At 36.8% G+C, this 19,607-nt stretch overlaps 1 protein-coding gene across 1 annotated transcript in view; it reads left to right on the forward strand.

Moving 5' to 3' along the window:
• Positions 1 to 19,607, forward strand: part of LOC105390805 (reversion-inducing cysteine-rich protein with Kazal motifs) — a 56,868-nt gene that overhangs the window by 13,707 nt on the left and 23,554 nt on the right. The window lies entirely within an intron of this gene.

Genomic DNA, 19,607 nt, shown 5'->3' on the forward strand with positions numbered 1-19,607 from the left:
CAATTCTGAAATACTCGCATTTCGAGTCGTGTTTTGACGCAAAATTTACGCTATTGTTATGATGAGGCGCCACTGTCAAGCATCAAGCGTGTGGTAGAAATTGCCCCAAAGGTCTACAATAGTTACATATAACTCTACATTAGATCAGTCTAGGTTCTACAATACAATTTATTGATTTGTTTTATTAATTCAAAGCATTTACAACTACACATGACATTTTTATATTGCTTCGTGGACACTTAATACAGCGTCCATATTAGAGAGCGCCCGTAAAAGTCGGAGTTTATTAATAAACCCGGTCGCATCAAGTTAAAATCTAATCAGACCAATTTGTGTAACCAATTTATTTGAGTCACGGGGCGACCACGGACGCGGATATATAATTTTTAACCGACCAAAGTTCCCGAGATAGGTGCATGCGGGTGGAACTTTTCCTGTTTATAATATTAGTTGATACAAGATACAAATAAAAGTTGTAAGAGGAGATGGGGCTGAAGCGATGGTCGGGCAATGCATTTGTATTTAATTTGGTCTCGTTAGATGCGTGGGGCGCGCTTCCTCCACACGCTGGCGGAATAACTTAGGACATCGGTGAGATTTGTCCCGGTCCGGGATACGATGCTTATCATGTCCCGAATAGTTATGGGTGTTCAGTTTCAAATGGTCGCGCTTTGATAGTTATTTTCGAGTGTGTGGAATATTAACTTAAGTTAAAGCGTATATGTATAATGTGTATTCATAACACAACATTATGAGTTTTATGATAGTGAAGCCCTTTCCGATAATAAATTGAAAAAGAATTATGGTAAATTGCCTTTATATAATAGATTCTCAATCGTTTTAGAAATGTATTCTTACATATGTGTATCCATACAGTACCTATGTCTGTTTTTATTAGGTTGGTGTTATTAATTATGAATAAAGAATACCTACGTTCTTCATTAATAATTTTACTAGTACTCACTGCCAATGATTCCTGCCATTACTAATCTAAATTCTAACTAATCCACACATAAAAAGATAGATATTAATCTTTATAGAGTAACTGTTACTCTATAAAGATGAATAGCTAGCAAAATCATGATAAAAAAAATCTTAGGTTAGTAACCTAATCTAAGCTAACTCGATCGTAATCTTACAAAAGCGTTGATCCCGGTCACCCACACTCCGCCTCAATGCATCCGGTAATTTTTAACATGTCAGAGTTCGTCACCGACAGAGACAATCTAAATAAAGAGCCTTGTGTCTGCCGCCATTAGATCTCTTTAACCCTCTGTAAATAGTCTCGTTAAGCTTTAATTGGACCGATAAATATAAGCAATTGTACTGAAAGCTGTAATTAAGTAGCGACGGGGGGTTCCGCTCATCTTGCATAATCTTTTTTGACCAAAACTCATTTCGCATAACTCGTATGGTCTAAACTTTTTTGGCCGAACCATCACTTTGCCAAGACTTATGTGGCATAAGGCTCGTTTCGTCTAAAACTCTTTAGGCACAATCTTTAAACACCTAAGTTTCGTTTGCTCAAATTTATGTTCGTCTATACCTATGTATAATCTTGTTTCTCCTAATGTTATCTTAATAAATAATATATTAAGTATGTAGTAAATGTACAAATTGTGGTATTTTTCTCGTACATCCCGAAAATCACGATATTGTATGATCAAAAAATCGAAAGTTAACGACCAATATAATTATTACAAACCCCATGAGATCGAAACCTAAAAATAGGTGCGACGACGAGCAAAGCGAGGAGGAGCGTGTTAGGTGCACATGTTCATCAAAACCAAAGCGGAGCGCAGCGAAGCGGAGCGGAGCGTTTTCCAAACAGCGGAAACAATACAAGGCACCTGTTTGCGCTATGTAGTGAGACGCTCCGTCAAAGTTATAGCCAAACGAATATTATTACTTTGTATAAACCTAATAAACCTATGCCATAGCATTATTAGGCTATTCAAGATTTGGCCATACCATTATTAGGCTAAACAATGTTATGCGAAATAACTTTTTACTAAACGAGATTTATGCCATACGATTTTCGGCGTAACGAGACTTTGACCAAACGTTACTATGCAATACGAGATTAGGCAAATAAATCTTATGCCAAAAAAGGTAGAACCGTAGCGACGGGTCTTTGAGCCATTCGGGACTATTATTCTGTGGATAAAGGAGCGTCAAATATTCATCATGGTTGATTTGTAGTTACTTTGAATACATATTTTGATTATTCTTGCTTCAAATGTTTTTATCGCAAGGTATATGTAGTTTCACAAACATACGCATACTAAAAATTATGTTACATAGGGGATCGCCAGGCATCAGTCATCATGCCAGCACAGCACTCTAATTTTCTAAATTGATAACATCTCTAGCTAGTAGGTAATTGTGTAGTTCGCATACTGTCCACTTGTGCAATGACAGGGCACAGCGGGGAAGACCTAATCAACAACTGTCTACCGGGTAATTGAAGGCAACCCCATGCCCGTAGTGGGGAAAAATGGGTTAAAAATACGAAATGGAACTGTCTCTAATTACAGGCCTTCAGTACTTATAGTTATTTTTTAATGTTATTTTTTCAGCGACCTAACTTGGTACTGAAGCTTGTGTTTATTGTAGTTACAGAAGGCTTCTAGTCTGTAACTGTAGTTTAATTTTAATCATGCCCGTGTGTGTGTGTCTGTGAAAGTTACAGCAGTGTGTAGGTGTCAACGTGAAAGTTTCATAAATTACATTACTGCTCCATCTGAGTTCTCATTGTATGAATGTGAAATTCATTCTAGACTACACGAGACGACTTTGATATTCAAATGTTATTTTATTTTTAATTAACAACGCAGGAACGGCTCAGGTTTCAGGAGATACGTTTTTAGAGATATATAGGAAGTATAGGAATTTACTAAGTAAAAAAAAAAGAATTTTACATTGTCTACCATTGTACTAACTTATTTACGCCGATCATAACCATAACATTTGTAACCCGATTGCAAAAACCATAAACACAAGTTTCATAGCTTGCGTAAAAAACATTCTCAACAACATGTTCTATACAGATTCCTTTATATCTATTCATATCGTAAATCAGCCTTTAGTTTTGAAGACGCTGATAATTAAGACGGAGTTTGGGGCGTCCAGCTTATATTTACGAAGTGCCAGTGATGCGGCAACGACGGCTAGATGTCGGGCGACAGCAGATGGGCTGCGAAAAACTTATTATAGCTCATTAAATTAGCTACGCGAGGAGCGGGCCATCTAGCAGCCACTTCAAACCGTTTTTCTGAAATGTTTGAACGTAAAATTAGGAAAATGGTTCCGGTTGACAATACACTCGTGATTTATCGACAGCTGTTGGGTTATTTTTCATAATGCTATTGGATTTTTCGTTTTGTTTTATTAGCAGCATGAAAACGGGTATTGTGTTTAAAAGTAGACTGAAACATGAAACACATAGGTATATTATATCAAAAATAATTATGAAAAAATCTAGAAATTATCTATCTCAAAGTCATGGAACAAAAGTTGTTTCAGATTGACCCCCTGAGTCACCAATTCTCCGTTGGTCTACGGGTCTACTTACGGGACATCTTGTATAAATAAACATCTTTTCTTTGACAAGTGGAGGGTTGGGGTAGGTTGGGGTGCCAGGCAATTTCAATATGATTTCAGGAATATTAAATTAGGAAGTATGATGCTTGGCTTCATAACAATGGCAACGAAACGTCCGACAGTGAAATGTAATTGAATGAAAAACGCAATAAAATTTACATTAAATTTATTCCCATTCAGCCATATTAAACGTGTACGAAATTGATAAATGAGGTTATAAAAATATCAAATGAATTTCCATATAAATGAAAAATACAAGATCATGTGGATAAATGAAAAATGTCCCACCCTGTAGCAGCTGGCCCGCGCGGGCCCATACATCATGCAAATTACATCCAATACCGTTCCGTTGCACATTAATTAGAGAACTAAACCTTCATTATGTGACATAAAGTTCAATTATCTCTACGGTTCCAAACGCTTTCATAAATTTACAGCCGGCTTCAGACGGGTTAGTCCCGCTATGGTATGGTCCCGGTATGGCACCCTCTTAAAATACCTATCAAAAAGTCCCGCTATGGTACCCATCTTTTAGATCTACTTTACAACAGTACCAAAAACTGAAGGGTACCATAGCGGGACTTTTTGATAGGTATTTTAAGAGGGTGCCATACCGGGACCATACCATAGCGGGACTAACCCCTTCAGACTTTTCTTTATGCGACACAAAGGCCTAATTGATAAATGTTTATGCAGTGCAGTTTAGTTTGTGATTTTTTTATAGATAACATAACTAAATAAAATAACTAAGATAAAATAGTCATACATAACTTAAATATTTCATGCCTTTTGTACCTTTGTGTAAGCTCCATAATAATTGTGTCTTGTTTTGTGTACAAATAAAGAATATCATCTTAGTCTATCTTCTCTACTCAGATTTACAGTCGATATCTTAGTAAAATTACTGTATATCTATGATAATAACTACTAATACTAAGTAAATGAAAAAATACGATAAATGGCTCAGAAACAAACTTAAAAAAAACGAACTACTTAACCATTGCCAAGCTAACAGCGATTGCATAGAGATAAGAAGAGTAGTAAACTATTCAGGGGCGTGCAATGCAATGAAAATGAAATCCGTTAGGGAGAGACTGAAAAATTGCGATAGTTTGTTTTCAGTCTACTCGCTTGGCGTGAAGATAAACTGCTAAAACGATCATTTTTTACAGTTGAATTAATAACGGTGAAGATTAGGTATACCTACTTATACTTACCAGAATAGTATTAAAATAATTAATGTGAGTTCTTACATATATAAGAATATATATATATATTCTTATTATAGAGTATTGGTTTCCTTCATCGATCACTGTCATAAATTAAGCAATTAACGGAAACCCTTTCTATTGATATTCGGAGTAGGTTCCGGCCGGCTCCCGGCGGCTAGATCAAAGTGTCGCGCGGCTTTGATGTCGCGTCGCGTGTCGTTTGTCGCCGCCGGCTGGACACGTTTGTCATATTCTTATGACAAATATTTGGTTACAAAGTATTTCATTAATGTTTCAGGTTCTTTTGTAAGATCTATAAATGCTTGTTATTGTAGGTTGGTCATAATTTTACGAGTAATCTCTTCCTGAAAGCTGTGCTGAAAGTTCAATTCATTTAGTTACTTAATTTGTGATTTTTGATTTAACTTGGCCTACACTTAGCACGTTGTAATTGTAAGATCTAGATAACAGATAAAATCTGATAGCTGACAGGACAGGTATAGCCTAAAATGTTACATTGCCATCACTGAAAAATTGCCAGCATACCATCCAACTCAGATAAATAAATTATTCTCGAATTGGTCACTTGACACTCACAGCACACCTTTGCCGTGTGACAATTCGCTTGAGTTCGATTGTCCCTGACAATCCTGCAATCAGCCGCCGCCGGGGCCTCGCACGTGACCCGGGGTGGGGGACCAGACCTCAGCCCCCGTACTAGTAACTTGTAAAGCGATGGAAGTTAGGTTCAACTGATATTATTTATTAGGTTGTCTGTTATGTTGGGTGCACCAATCTATTATTATTGTAGTCAATTCCTTACTGTATTATTATTTTATGCATTAAACACATTCTTAATAATCAGCCAATTAATTTTTACAACTGGGATTGACGCCATATTATTTCTTCGGCGTTTCTCATCCAACCACTAAATTCAAATTCAATTTCAAATTCAAATGGTTTAATCGACGTAAAATTTTACAATTATTTGTCGATAGTCATCTACCACCATTTCACAAAGGCCCCTCATTGAGAAGGAAAGAAATGGCGAAAGAAACTCCTCGAGCATCTTTTCAACTTTTTCCTTATATATCTATTACAATTTTTACTTATATCTAGTACCTACAATTTTACTTAAGTACCTATATCCATTTCATTTTTTCAATAGCCTTAGCTGAGGTGGACAAGACCACGCGTTTTTGTCGTTTAAATAATCATTTATACTATAATAAGCTTTACTACTAACTGCTACCATGCAGCAGGCTAGCATCCAGGTCTTAAGTTCAGCGACGCATGCCATGTATGTGTATTATCGGATTCAATGGCAGCGCTATAGGTAGAACGGTCTTAGAGTCTCAGCTAACCTGGTCTTCGCTAGTCTTCAAAGCGCTACCGCTTTTAGATTACAAATAGATGGTGATGCTGACTAGAAGCTCCTCACGTATTGCGGTTCAGAGGGGCTGCTTTTGCTAAGTCGGAGACCTATCATGTAATGTGTACGTTTAATGTCGTAGGTAGCGCAATAGTAGAGTTCCGAAATATCGTTTTCGTGAAGCTAGAGTGACCCTCCAGGCGTCTGCCCCGAGTGATGGCTGCATCATGCAGTCCGGCTGCTCTCAGGTCTTACATAATTCAGGCTAAAGCTAAAGGAATTACTTTGCTGGATGCACCTGTTTAATCTTGGAATTGATGAAATGTAGCTTTACTTTGTGTGCTATTCCATCCCTGTTAATTACTTTGAAAAATATAGTTAGATCTACTGATAGAAGTAAACGCAGTAAGATATACTGTACATAAGTTTGCTTAACCGCCGCCAATGCTGTAAAATAATTGCGTTTCTCCACAGACTTTTCTGTATCGGCGTTGATCATAATTATAAAATCGAGTCGAGTTAATTAAGAGTTCAGATTCCAGTGTAACCGAGTAACTCGTAATCTAAACCTCAAAGTGAATCTCCCCCAGACGGAATGTTGCGAAAACAAACAAACAGACTAAATGCTCGAATCACTTGAAAGCGGATTGAAAATAGATCCATCCTTTCATGTCCGTCAGTGCGTCTCCGACGACGAATGTATCTTTTTATTGCGTCAACCGATTGAGACTTCAGCATGTAGCTACAATTTATTTTACACAGTTTTCATTCTGAAGCTACAAAGTTACAAAGCTAGGGGGTGTGACCAATGGAGCTTCGAGCAATTGCATGAACAGTGTAGTATCGAACACCTTGCAAAGATAACCCGCCATGTCATGTTTTGCTCCTCATGCTGGAAATGTTTATCTTAATGTATAAAGTTTTGATGAATGTATTTATTCCTAGCACTTACAACTCTCGGAGCTACGGAAGCAGTTTCTCTGGAGAATCAAAACAAAACAGAGATTTATAATTTGTCGAAGAGTTGATGTTCTGTAGTCTTTTGAAATGAAGTGGCAGTGGATCGGAGGACCCAATATTATCCAGAGAGCCCTAAGGTCTAAGGTTAAGACGATTGTTGCATGCATAATTTTAGACGGATGCATAATTTTTGGTCTGTTCTGATCTACCAAAAATTATTTTCAACAGTGGGCCGTGTGAATGGCAAACTCTTCCCTATTAGGTACGTTACGTAGGTACGCGTCAATACTTGAATTTTGTAACCTCCAGTAACTTGTTTACAATAACATAACACAGCATCTGTGCACGTTATCGCAGCAACCGAACTAACTATTCAAACATCGGCCAGATGATATTAAAACTGGCAAGTTTCTGGGAAGCGTCGTTGTTATCACATAATGGTGTGTTCTCAGGCGCGGGTGTCGACAGCTCATTAATCAAGGCCCGACAGCGTCGTCAAGACAAACACTGTTTTGGCAGTATTTATCTATTCCCCTTCAGAACTAAAGAAAAACCAATGTAGATTTATGTTCACTTTGAAACAGCATTCATGGATAAATATTTCTTTTTGTTGGATAACGCTAATGTTTGTAAACAGTACGGCAATTCAAAAGAGATAACGCTGCCGAAATGGGCGGTTCAAAGTGTGCTATTTCGATAGTAGCGCGGGCGCGACTATGTAAATCAGCCGAGCAACGTGGAGGCAAGTTCACAAAGAAACTTCAAAGCGTCGCTGAAGGCGGTGATTTGATTCTGTCCTTTGATTAGCGCTCGCGGTTGTTCGCTCGCTCTCGCTATTTCAGAATTGCCTAGCTGCTCGCTTCTGAAACTGTTCATGAATGTGCTAAAAGAACATAAAATAATGTGTAAAATGTTACTCGAGAAGCAACTCGGTTAAGGAACGCTTTATAGCCTCGAAGTTTTTGGAATTTGTGTCTGAAAGTAGGTAGATCGATAAATTAATAGATATTGAATTTCTGGGATAAAAGCTAATCTAAGCAATTTTTTGGCAGCTGTAAAAGGAAGTGCTAAAATGTATACTCAATAAGTAAATATTGTTATATAATGTTAGATAAATTTTATAATGTAAAGTCTTCTTCAGTTCTTCATTGCTGTTAGTTGTTCGTTAAAATAGGCTCGCAGACCGCAGTCCGCTAATCAGAACTGTCCCCTATATTAAGGTACTAAATCCTACAATTGCTTGAACCGTGTTGCCAAACTATTCGGAGACACAGCACTTTACATTGTTTTATTTCCAACTGCTCGTTGTGTTTTAATTAGTACCAGGAGACAAGTGTTAAAGCTGTCTTTAATATATTTAATGGTTTCTGAAAGCTTTTATTGCTTTCAGGAAAGAGCGACGTCATTTAAAACTCCTTTTTGTCGTTGTCGAAACTGTGTGAATTATTCCTAGTTTCCAAAATCCTATTTAACATTAAGCATCAGTTAACAAAAAACTTCTTAAGTACTCATCAAAAATATTATATTATTTCATAGAATACATGCAGTAGGTAATGGGTATAATATCCACGCGTGTACTTTGCTAACCTCTTAAAAAATGATCCATTTCATTCTTCTAACAGCTTCTAACAGTTTAGCTTGTGTAAAATTACAAATTGTTTTTTTTTTTTTATTATAAGTACCGTTATTTATAATTGACTTCACCCAAGGTTCTATCTGAAAACCAGCGCTATGGCCTACCATAGTATCAAGCTGAGCTGCAAACAGCCACTCTCGCTATTTTTTTAAATTACTTGTTGAACTTTTAATTTATTTTCTTTACTTATGTGTGTGTTGTTTCTAAGTGTTTTTGAAATAAAAGATTTTTCTTACTTTCTTAGTCTAGCACATATCGCTATCTTAGCGGACATCATACACCGCCACCGCCGCCCGCTACCACGTAGCAATATGCAAAATTTATTCCACATAATCTACCGAATTGTGAAGAGATTAGGCATTCCACGTCCCAACTCCGAACAGCTCTAGACCCAGCCACGGGCAGACGGCGGCGGCGTCGTGTCAACTGCAGCCTGCAATCATGTTCGTGCATAATGTGTGAAATTCACCGAAACACTGTTAAATTTCATTAGAGCTTCTACTTACTAGTTATTCACGAACTTTGTGAAGTTTGCTTGGATGATTCTCGGATATACTTAATGGATAATAAGTAATATAAACTTAATAATAATTACAAATGATATTACTGTAAAATATTATTATGATAGGTTATCACAGCTTATAGTCGTAATAACGAATGCTTAGTACATTAAAACCAATTTTAATCGATCTTTCATTGTAGGTATATTGTAACAGTGTTTTTTAGTTGTATACAAATACATTAGTAGTACGGATATACACGTATGTACTTGTAGCATGTCTGCTCTGTTAGTTTTCATTCGATTCCCACAAATCCTTGATTAGCCTCGAACGCAAATAATGTGGCATGCGTATAAATGCATCAATTTGAATGCAACAGCATAATCCAATACATGATAAACTGACCGATGTGGTTACAATAGAGCCGGCGGATTTGTTATGCCGAGCCACCATTCTACTAAATCATTCACGTTTCAGTGGTGTGCACTCACGTATTAGTGTTACCAGTTACGTTTGTTGCGATTCATGAAGGCAGTAAAATCTAAGCTGAGCTGTAAGATAAATTTAATCAGAAGGAAAAAGGCCTGGTATATTAGCATTTGGCAGGGCTTTCGTTTGCGACCTAGTTAATCATCTAAATTACAATAAATTTAAAGATGATTTTTAATAAATCATTTACCAGAATTGATCCCATTGGAGTACATAGATACCTATATCTATGTAACAGCTCGCCAGTGCAAGTGTGCTCCGAATCCTAATAGATTCATTTTCCTGCAATGGACTATCTGTTACTGTCGGTACTTTATGAGCACTACTAATGCCCTGACTCATAGGGTTGTTGCGGACACAGGAATAACATCTAGGTATAGATATTTCAGTTACGCATGTTAATAACTATAAACCGACACTCGGTATTATTGTGTAATTCTTTTGAAAAATTTACTCCTCTAGGTTTCACCTTCGAATGGTGAACGGTCACGCTATTTTTCGTGTAAATGTGCTGAAGTCTCTGAACATAAACTTGTTTTTTTTAGATCGTAGGTACGTATTTAAGATAGGAATTAATACTTAATAAGTAAGTACTAATTAACATTATATGTTACAAGATAAAATGTGAAAGTCGCACTTGTATATTCATTTATCAAGAATCACTAGACCACCAACGCCGAAACAATTCGATTTTATTACAACATCCAGGAAGCCTAAAAGGTTTCCCGTACGGGCAACAACTCAATAGTTCCATGCAGGACACGTAAGGGGCAGGACACGTGACGAACAGGACGTGTAGACAGTCACAATAGTGATGTCAACTGTAGCATGGGGACTATAAAGTCTCTGATTGTCTCATGCTAATGCTATGGGTGCGTTGAAGTCCTCCTCAATCTTATAAAGGACTGGTTTTGGTACATCCTCTGGAGTTGAACCTTTTAAACTGTAATCCAAAAATATCACTTCATTGACTACACACACATATTTTTACAGGAAGCTGGTAGTGGCTGAGATGAGAAAGGCCTTTACAGCGAGCAATTTGTATTTGATGATTTGTCAATTTTAGGTAAATTACAAAATATTCACTATTATAAGTACTTACCTTCCTACAGTACCAAAATAGCGAGGCACTGAAGGTAGATCATATTAGATTTTACCAATCTAGATTAAAAGATTCATAACCAAAATGTGACCACAATTCAAAGGGACAATCGGGACAGGGCTACGCATCTTTTAAATTCAACTGAACACTTTTTATTCTGTCGCCATTGACAAATGGCTTCACAGGATTGAATAATAAGTGATATTTTTGGTATGCCTGCGCCCTGATGCATATTTATGCCACACATTTCAGCTGAACTCCCCAGGGTAAAGGTGCATCATTGTTGATTCCCACTTCGTCCGATTAATACCGTGTCTCTGCAATTGCTGTTGTCTATCAAAATTATTAAGTTCTTTACCATAACTATAGACTTTCGAGTTAAGTACATAAAATTATAACTATTCATATTTCTGTTTGTTTATGTAGGTATTACGTATGCATCGATTTTTTTTGACTTTCGAAATGATTGATAAAGATTGATGAAGTAATAAATTTGCTACCGGTTATAAGATAATACCTAAGGAAGTACCTACTAGATACATATATTATACTTTTACATAGTTTGTCTCCATCCGTTTCATCTTCCTAACATTCCCCTCTCTCACAAAAACAAGTCGCTGCAGACAAGGCACAATCAAAACAATTGACTGTCGGAGAGCATTATGTATTCACATATTCAGACCAGTGTGAAGTTGGCAGCCTAAAGTTAGCAGCCTAAGTGTAGGCGACCAAATTAAGAAGGTTACGATTTGTACCACACATATTATTCAAAATTAAGGCTAATTTCATATTACTAATAAATACAAATGTATTAAATAATTAAAATTTAAAACATCGAATGACAAAACCGCAAAATAAAAAGCAAAATATTTTTTTAAAAATCTATTATCCATAAGTGGATGACGTTTCAACCACGAAGGAGTCGGAAAGCCACGACCAGACCTAGTTTAAATCGAAGGCTGGTTAAGTAACACCACCTGAAAGAAGTTTCATCAACATTGAAAGAGGATTACAGGTGTCAGTAAGAAGAAGAATGCTGAAATCTGGGGAAAAAATACATATTTCAGAAAGTTTTTAAAAATTGCAGCCGAAAATGCTGATAAGAACAATACGTCTGCTGGTTTATATGATCGGCAATGATGATTACTGAAAACTATTTTCAGGATTTTCAGCTCACATGAGTACCTCTTCAGTTATAGGTAAATAGGTATTTAGCGGCCTAAGTCGAAATAATACACTCATACCCTCAGATACCCTAGAAGCAGGTGGAAAGCCACGACCAGACCTAGTTTAAATCGAAGGTTGGTTAAGTACCAACAGCTGAAAGAAGTTTCATCAACATTGAAAGAGGATTACAGGTGTCAGTAAGAGGAAGAATGCTGAATTCTGGGGAAAAAATACATATTTCACAAAGTTTTTTAAAATTTTCAGCTGAAAACGCGCACAAAACCACAACGTCTGCTGGTTAATATGATCGGCACTGATAATTGCTAAAAACAATTTTCAGGATTTTCAGCTCACATGAGTACCTTTCCAGTTATAGGTAAATAGGTATTTAGCAGCCTAAGTCGAAATATTACACTCATACCCTCAGATACCCAAGAAGCAGGTGGAAAGCCACGACCAGACCTAGTTTAAATCGAAGGTTGGTTACGTACCAACAGCTGAAAGAAGTTTCATTAACATTGAAAGAGGATTACAGGTGCCTGTAAGAAGAAGAATGCTGAATTCTGGGGAAAAATTAGACATTTCCCAAAGTTTATTGAGATTTTAGGTGGAAATCCTCATGAATCCCCTAGAAGCAGGTGGAAAGCCACGACTAGACCTAGTTTAAATCGAAGGTTGGTTAATAACCAACAGCTGAAAGAAGTTTCATCAACATTGAAAGAGGATTACAGGTTCCTGTAAGAAGATGAATGCTGAATTCCGGGAAAAAAAATACACATTTAATAAAGTTTATTGACATTTTAGATGGAAACCCTCATGGATCCCCAAGAAGTAGTTGGAAAGCCACAACCAGACCTAGTTTAAATCAAAGGCTGGTTAAGTACCAACAGCTGAAAGAAGTTTCATCAACATTGAAAGAGGATTACAGGTGTCAGTAAGAAGAAGAATGCTGAAATCTGGGGAAACAATACATATTTCAGAAAGTTTTTTAAAATTTTCAGCTGAAAATGCTGATAAGACCACAACGTCTGCTAGTTTTTATGATCGGCACTGATGATTGCTGAAAACTATTTTCAGGATTTTCAGCTCACATGAGTACCTCTTCAGTTATAGGTAAATAGGTATTTAGCGGCCTAAGTCGAAATATTACTTTTATACCCTCAGATACCCAAGAAGCAGGTGGAAAGCCACGACCAGACCTAGTCTAAATCGAAGGTTGGTTATATACAAACATCTGAAAGAAGTTTCATCAACATTGAAAGAGGATTACAGGTGTCAGTAAGTGGAAGAATGCTGAATTCTGGGGAAAAAATACATATTTCACAAAGTTTTTTAAAATTTTCAGCTGAAAATGCAGATAAAACCAATACGTTTGCTGGTTTATATGATCGGCAATGATGATCACTGAAAACCGTTTTCAGGATTTTCAGCTCACATGAGTACCTCTTCAGTTATAGGTAAATAGGTATTTAGCGGCCTAAGTCGAAATATTACACTCATACCCTCAGATACCCTAGAAGCAGGTGGAAAGCCACGACCAGACCTAGTTCAAATCGAAGGTTGATTAAGTACCAACAGCTGAAAGAAGTTTCATCCACATTGAAAGAGGATTACAGGTTCCTGTAAGAAGATGAAAGCTGAATTCTGGGGAAAAAATAGACATTTCCCAAAGTTTATTGAGATTTTAGGTGGAAATCCTCATGAATCCCCTAGAAGCAGGTGGAAAGCCACGACTAGACCTAATTTAAATCGAAGGTTGGTTAATAACCAACAGCTGAAAGAAGTTTCATCAACATTGAAAGAGGATTACAGGTTCCTGTAAGAAGATGAATGCTGAATTCCGGGAAAAAAAATACACATTTAATAAAGTTTATTGACATTTTAGATGGAAACCCTCATGGATCCCCAAAAAGTAGTTGGAAAGCCACAACCAGACCTAGTTTAAATCAAAGGCTGGTTAAGTACCAACAGCTGAAAGAAGTTTCATCAACATTGAAAGAGGATTACAGGTGTCAGTAAGAAGAAGAATGCTGAAATCTGGGGAAAAAATACATATTTCAGAAAGTTTTTTAAAATTTTCAGCTGAAAATGCTGATAAGACCACAACGTCTGCTAGTTTTTATGATCGGCACTGATGATTGCTGAAAACTATTTTCAGGATTTTCAGCTCACATGAGTACCTCTTCAGTTATAGGTAAAAAGGTATTTAGCGGCCTAAGTCGAAATATTACACTCATACCCTCAGATACCCTAGAAGCAGGTGGAAAGCCACGACCAGACCTAGTTCAAATCGAAGGTTGATTAAGTACCAACAGCTGAAAGAAGTTTCATCCACATTGAAAGAGGATTACAGGTTCCTGTAAGAAGATGAAAGCTGAATTCTGGGGAAAAAATAGACATTTCCCAAAGTTTATTGAGATTTTAGGTGGAAATTCTCATGAATCCCCTAGAAGCAGGTGGAAAGCCACGACTAGACCTAGTTTAAATCGAAGGTTGGTTAGTAACCAACAGCTGAAAGAAGTTTCATCAACATTGAAAGAGGATTACAGGTTCCTGTAAGAAGATGAATGCTGAATTCCGGGAAAAAAAATACACATTTAATAAAGTTTATTGACATTTTAGATGGAAACCCTCATGGATCCCCAAGAAGTAGTTGGAAAGCCACGACCAGACCTAGTTTAAATCAAAGGCTGGTTAAGTACCAACAGCTGAAAGTAGTTTCATCAACATTGAAAGAGGATTACAGGTGTCAGTAAGAAGAAGAATGCTGAAATCTGGGGAAAAAATACATATTTCAGAAAGTTTTTTAAAATTTTCAGCTGAAAATGCTGATAAGACCACAACGTCTGCTAGTTTTTATGATCGGCACTGATGATTGCTGAAAACCATTTTCAGGATTTTCAGCTCACATGAGTACCTCTTCAGTTATAGGTAAATAGGTATTTAGCGGCCTAAGTCGAAATATTACTTTTATACCCTCAGATACCCAAGAAGCAGGTGGAAAGCCACGACCAGACCTAGTCTAAATCGAAGGTTGGTTATATACAAACATCTGAAAGAAGTTTCATCAACATTGAAAGAGGATTACAGGTGTCAGTAAGTGGAAGAATGCTGAATTCTGGGGAAAAAATACATATTTCACAAAGTTTTTTAAAATTTTCAGCTGAAAATGCAGATAAAACCAATACGTTTGCTGGTTTATATGATCGGCAATGATGATCACTGAAAACCGTTTTCAGGATTTTCAGCTCACATGAGTACCTCTTCAGTTATAGGTAAATAGGTATTTAGCGGCCTAAGTCGAAATATTACACTCATACCCTCAGATACCCTAGAAGCAGGTGGAAAGCCACGACCAGACCTAGTTTAAATCGAAGGTTGATTAAGTACCAACAGCTGAAAGAAGTTTCATCCACATTGAAAGAGGATTACAGGTTCCTGTAAGAAGATGAAAGCTGAATTCTGGGGAAAAAATAGACATTTCCCAAAGTTTATTGAGATTTTAGGTGGAAATTCTCATGAATCCCCTAGAAGCAGGTGGAAAGCCACGACTAGACCTAGTTTAAATCGAAGGTTGGTTAGTAACCAACAGCTGAAAGAAGTTTCATCAACATTGAAAGAGGATTACAGGTGTCAGTAAGAAGAAGAATGCTGAAATCTGGGGAAAAAATACACATTTAAAAAAGTTTATTGATATTTTAGATGGAAACCCTCATGGATCCCCTAGAAGTAGTTGGAAAGCCACGACCAGACCTAGTTTAAATCAAAGGCTGGTTAAGTACCAACAGCTGAAAGAAGTTTCATCAACATTGAAAGAGGATTACAGGTGTCAGTAAGAAGAAGAATGCTGAAATCTGGGGAAAAAATACATATTTCAGAAAGTTTTTAAAAATTTTCAGCTGAAAATGCTGTTAGGACCACAACGTCTGCTAGTTTTTATGATCGGCACTGATGATTGCTGAAAACCATTTTCAGGATTTTCAGCTCACATGAGTACCTCTTCAGTTATAGGTAAATAGGTATTTAGCGGCCTAAGTCGAAATATTACTTTTATACCTTCAGATACCCAAGAAACAGGTGGAAAGCCACGACCAGACCTAGTCTAAATCGAAGGTTGGTTATGTACAAACATCTGAAAGAAGTTTCATCAACATTGAAAGAGGATTACAGGTGTCAGTAAGTGGAAGAATGCTGAATTCTGGGGAAAAAATACATATTTCACAAAGTTTTTAAAAATTTTCAGCTGAAAATGCAGATAAAACCAATACGTTTGCTGGTTTATATGATCGGCAATGATGATCACTGAAAACCGTTTTCAGGATTTTAGGCTCACATGAGTACCTCTTCAGTTATAGGTAAATAGGTATTTAGCGGCCTAAGTCGAAATATTACACTCATACCCTCAGATACCCTAGAAGCAGGTGGAAAGCCACGACCAGACCTAGTTCAAATCGAAGGTTGATTAAGTACCAACAGCTGAAAGAAGTTTCATCCACATTGAAAGAGGATTACAGGTTCCTGTAAGAAGATGAAAGCTGAATTCTGGGGAAAAAATAGACATTTCCCAAAGTTTATTGAGATTTTAGGTGGAAATCCTCATGAATCCCCTAGAAGCAGGTGGAAAGCCACGACCAGACCAATTTTAAATCAAAGGTTGGTTAATAACCAACATCTGAAAAAAGTTTCATCAACATTGAAGGAGGATTACAGGTTCCTGTAAGAAGATGAATGCTGAATTCCGGGAAAAAAAATACACATTTCCTAAAGTTTATTGAGATTTTAGATGGAAAGCCTCATGGATCCCCTAGAAGTAGTTGGAAAGCCACGACTAGACCTAATTTAAATCAAAGGCTGGCTAAGTACTAACACCTGAAAGAAGTTTCATCAACATTGAAAGAGGATTACAGTAAGAAGAATTCTGGGGAAATAATACAAATTTACAAAGTTTTTAGGTGAAAATATGGATGGCACCACTACGAATGCTGGTTTATATGATCGGCAAGGATGATGGCCGAGAAGTATTTTGATCACATAAGTACTTCTCAAGCTATAGGTTAATAGGTATTTTAAATAATCAAGGGCTATTTTTACGCCTGATGGCTTATTTTATTTCCGATCAACTATGCTGGCTTAATTGTGGTGCAACGTACATAAATCGCAAATTTTTTGTTTTAATTTTTTTTCTAGAGTAATTCCTAGTTTTATTTCTCTCATGGAGATCAGGCAAACATGGTGTATTTTGCGGAGACATTTATTGCAACGGTAATAGGTTTCTAATACCGATGCTCCACAAATGAGACAGATGTTTCTCATGTCGTCACTGTTTAGCAACAATGTTCTTTTTATTATCTTACGGTAGCTGTCGAAGTTTTTATTCTTTTTTAAACTTTTCTGTTTCATTAACCGTTTGGCAAGGTATATAATGATGGCCCCACAATTATAATAGTCACTTTGTATGACATGCTCCGGATGTATCAGCCTTAGCTGTTTCGCAGTTTCTATTTTTTTGAATGATAGTGCCTCTTGAACCTTTGACAAATATTCTCCTGCGTATGATTCCTCATGTCCCAAAGGGTCAATAATTATTACCTCACATCTTTTTATTGACAGGATGACCATAGTAAAATGACTACCAATGCATATAGGGAACAGTGTGTCTTTTTCAGTGGTTACTGAAATTGATTCCCAAAATGATGCACCCGTTTCATAATCTTTGAATATCAGGGAGGACTTTTCCACACTAACCAGGGCATAAGGCATCCCATTTTTACTATTAAATATATGTAAAATATGGTCAACCACAAAATTAGTGATGTAGTTTCTTTCATTCAGAGACTCGAAGTCAATTATTTGTAAATTTTGTATAGCATGCTCTATGTCATTCATGTTAGTGACAACGTACCCTTTTACTTCAGGGCTGAATCTGTAATAATCGGGATCGCTTACTAGTCCATTGTCAAAAAACGAAAGGTCACCGTTGATAACTTCTATTACTTCGTCATCGTCACTCATATTATAAATGAATGAATATGACGTATCAGCCTGTGTAATAACACAAATCTCGCAAATGAACTCATCCTTTGTGAGTTTTTTGTACTCATATTCATTCACTTCCGAATATCTTATAACACAAGTTGCGTGAACCCATTTCGTGCATTTATCGCACTGGACCCAATCAGTGCGTGGTGAATCAACATGTGATCCATGGCCACAATAGGCACATGCCAATGATTTTTCGTCCTCTGCAAGGTGAATATCAATTGCCTTAAATTTTTTTTTCAAATGTCGTCCTTCGAACCGGCTAAAAGGCATTTTCTTCTTCTTGTTCCACTTTTCGGTGGCATTTTCAATCGGAATGATATTCGTTTTTTTATTTGAAATACCAGTTTTAGGAATTTCACTTAAAATCTCTTTGGATAAAGCTGCAACATCTTCTGTCAATTTTCTAATAAATTGCGAAGCTTTCACGTTTTGCTGCCCTTCCAATGTGTATTTCTTTAACTGCCCAAAATAATTTTCTACCGGAGCGTTACTCAATCTTTTTGGTTTCATTATGTTTGTCCACATAGGTACAAACGGAAGATATTTTGTCAGTATTGTTTTAAACAATGACGGATCATAAAACCCGTTCGGGCTTTCGACCGCATTGCTCTCTATTATTGTGTTCTGTATAATACCTTCGAAATAAAGGTAAAATTTATTTTGTTTGTATTGTGGCGCATTTACCTCACATGTTTCACTGATCGAAACAGAATTTACAAGGGTTTCCACTTCTGAATCCTTGGTTTTGTCTGATTTTAAGTGTTCTAGCGTCTGTAAAACAGTTGTGGTAAAATATTCTGTGTTGAGCAGAATAAACATGCGCTTCACCAAATGGCTCATCTCTTCCAGAGTTTTGCAGAGGAATAGCCTAGCAAATAGATCTTTGATAAAATTTTTATCTTGTATACTGCTTTTATCAATATCTTTACACCCACATTTCATTAAATGAGCTACGCAAAGATATAATGGAGTGACCCCATTTTCAATTTGTGTCTCGCTTAGGGCTTTTTCGGCACTGCTGCTTTCATTTGATATCACAAGATTGAAACAATTATTAAGATACATTAACAGTGTTTCATTATTAAACGAAAAACAAGCTGCATTTATGAGCGCCATGCTAAAATCTGTAACAACTCCAGAAAATACAGGCCAGCGGTAGTTTTGGAAACAGTGGAACTTGAAATCGTTTAATATTTTCACTATTGTAGCTGTATCATGTACAGAAGACAACATGGAAAAAAGAGGATAAAGCCGATGGTTGGGTGTTGCCGTTATTACACCAACATAGAATAAGATTCTTTTGCACATTTGATCTCTTTTAAGTTCGTCAATGTCCGGTTTTCGCACTATGCTTCCAGTAGCATCCATATGCAAGAGAGGCATTTCTTGCTGCTTTAAAACTTTTATCTGCTCAGCAGAATACATTTTGATGCAGAATGGAAAAGCCACTTCTTTAACAAAATTTGGATGGTCATTTTGGTATCTATATAAATCCAATAAGTCATTTTTAGCTCTATCATTTTGC

This window comes from Plutella xylostella, chromosome 3 (genome assembly GCF_932276165.1).
Source record: "Plutella xylostella chromosome 3, ilPluXylo3.1, whole genome shotgun sequence".
NCBI classification, from domain to species: Eukaryota; Metazoa; Arthropoda; class Insecta; order Lepidoptera; family Plutellidae; genus Plutella; species Plutella xylostella.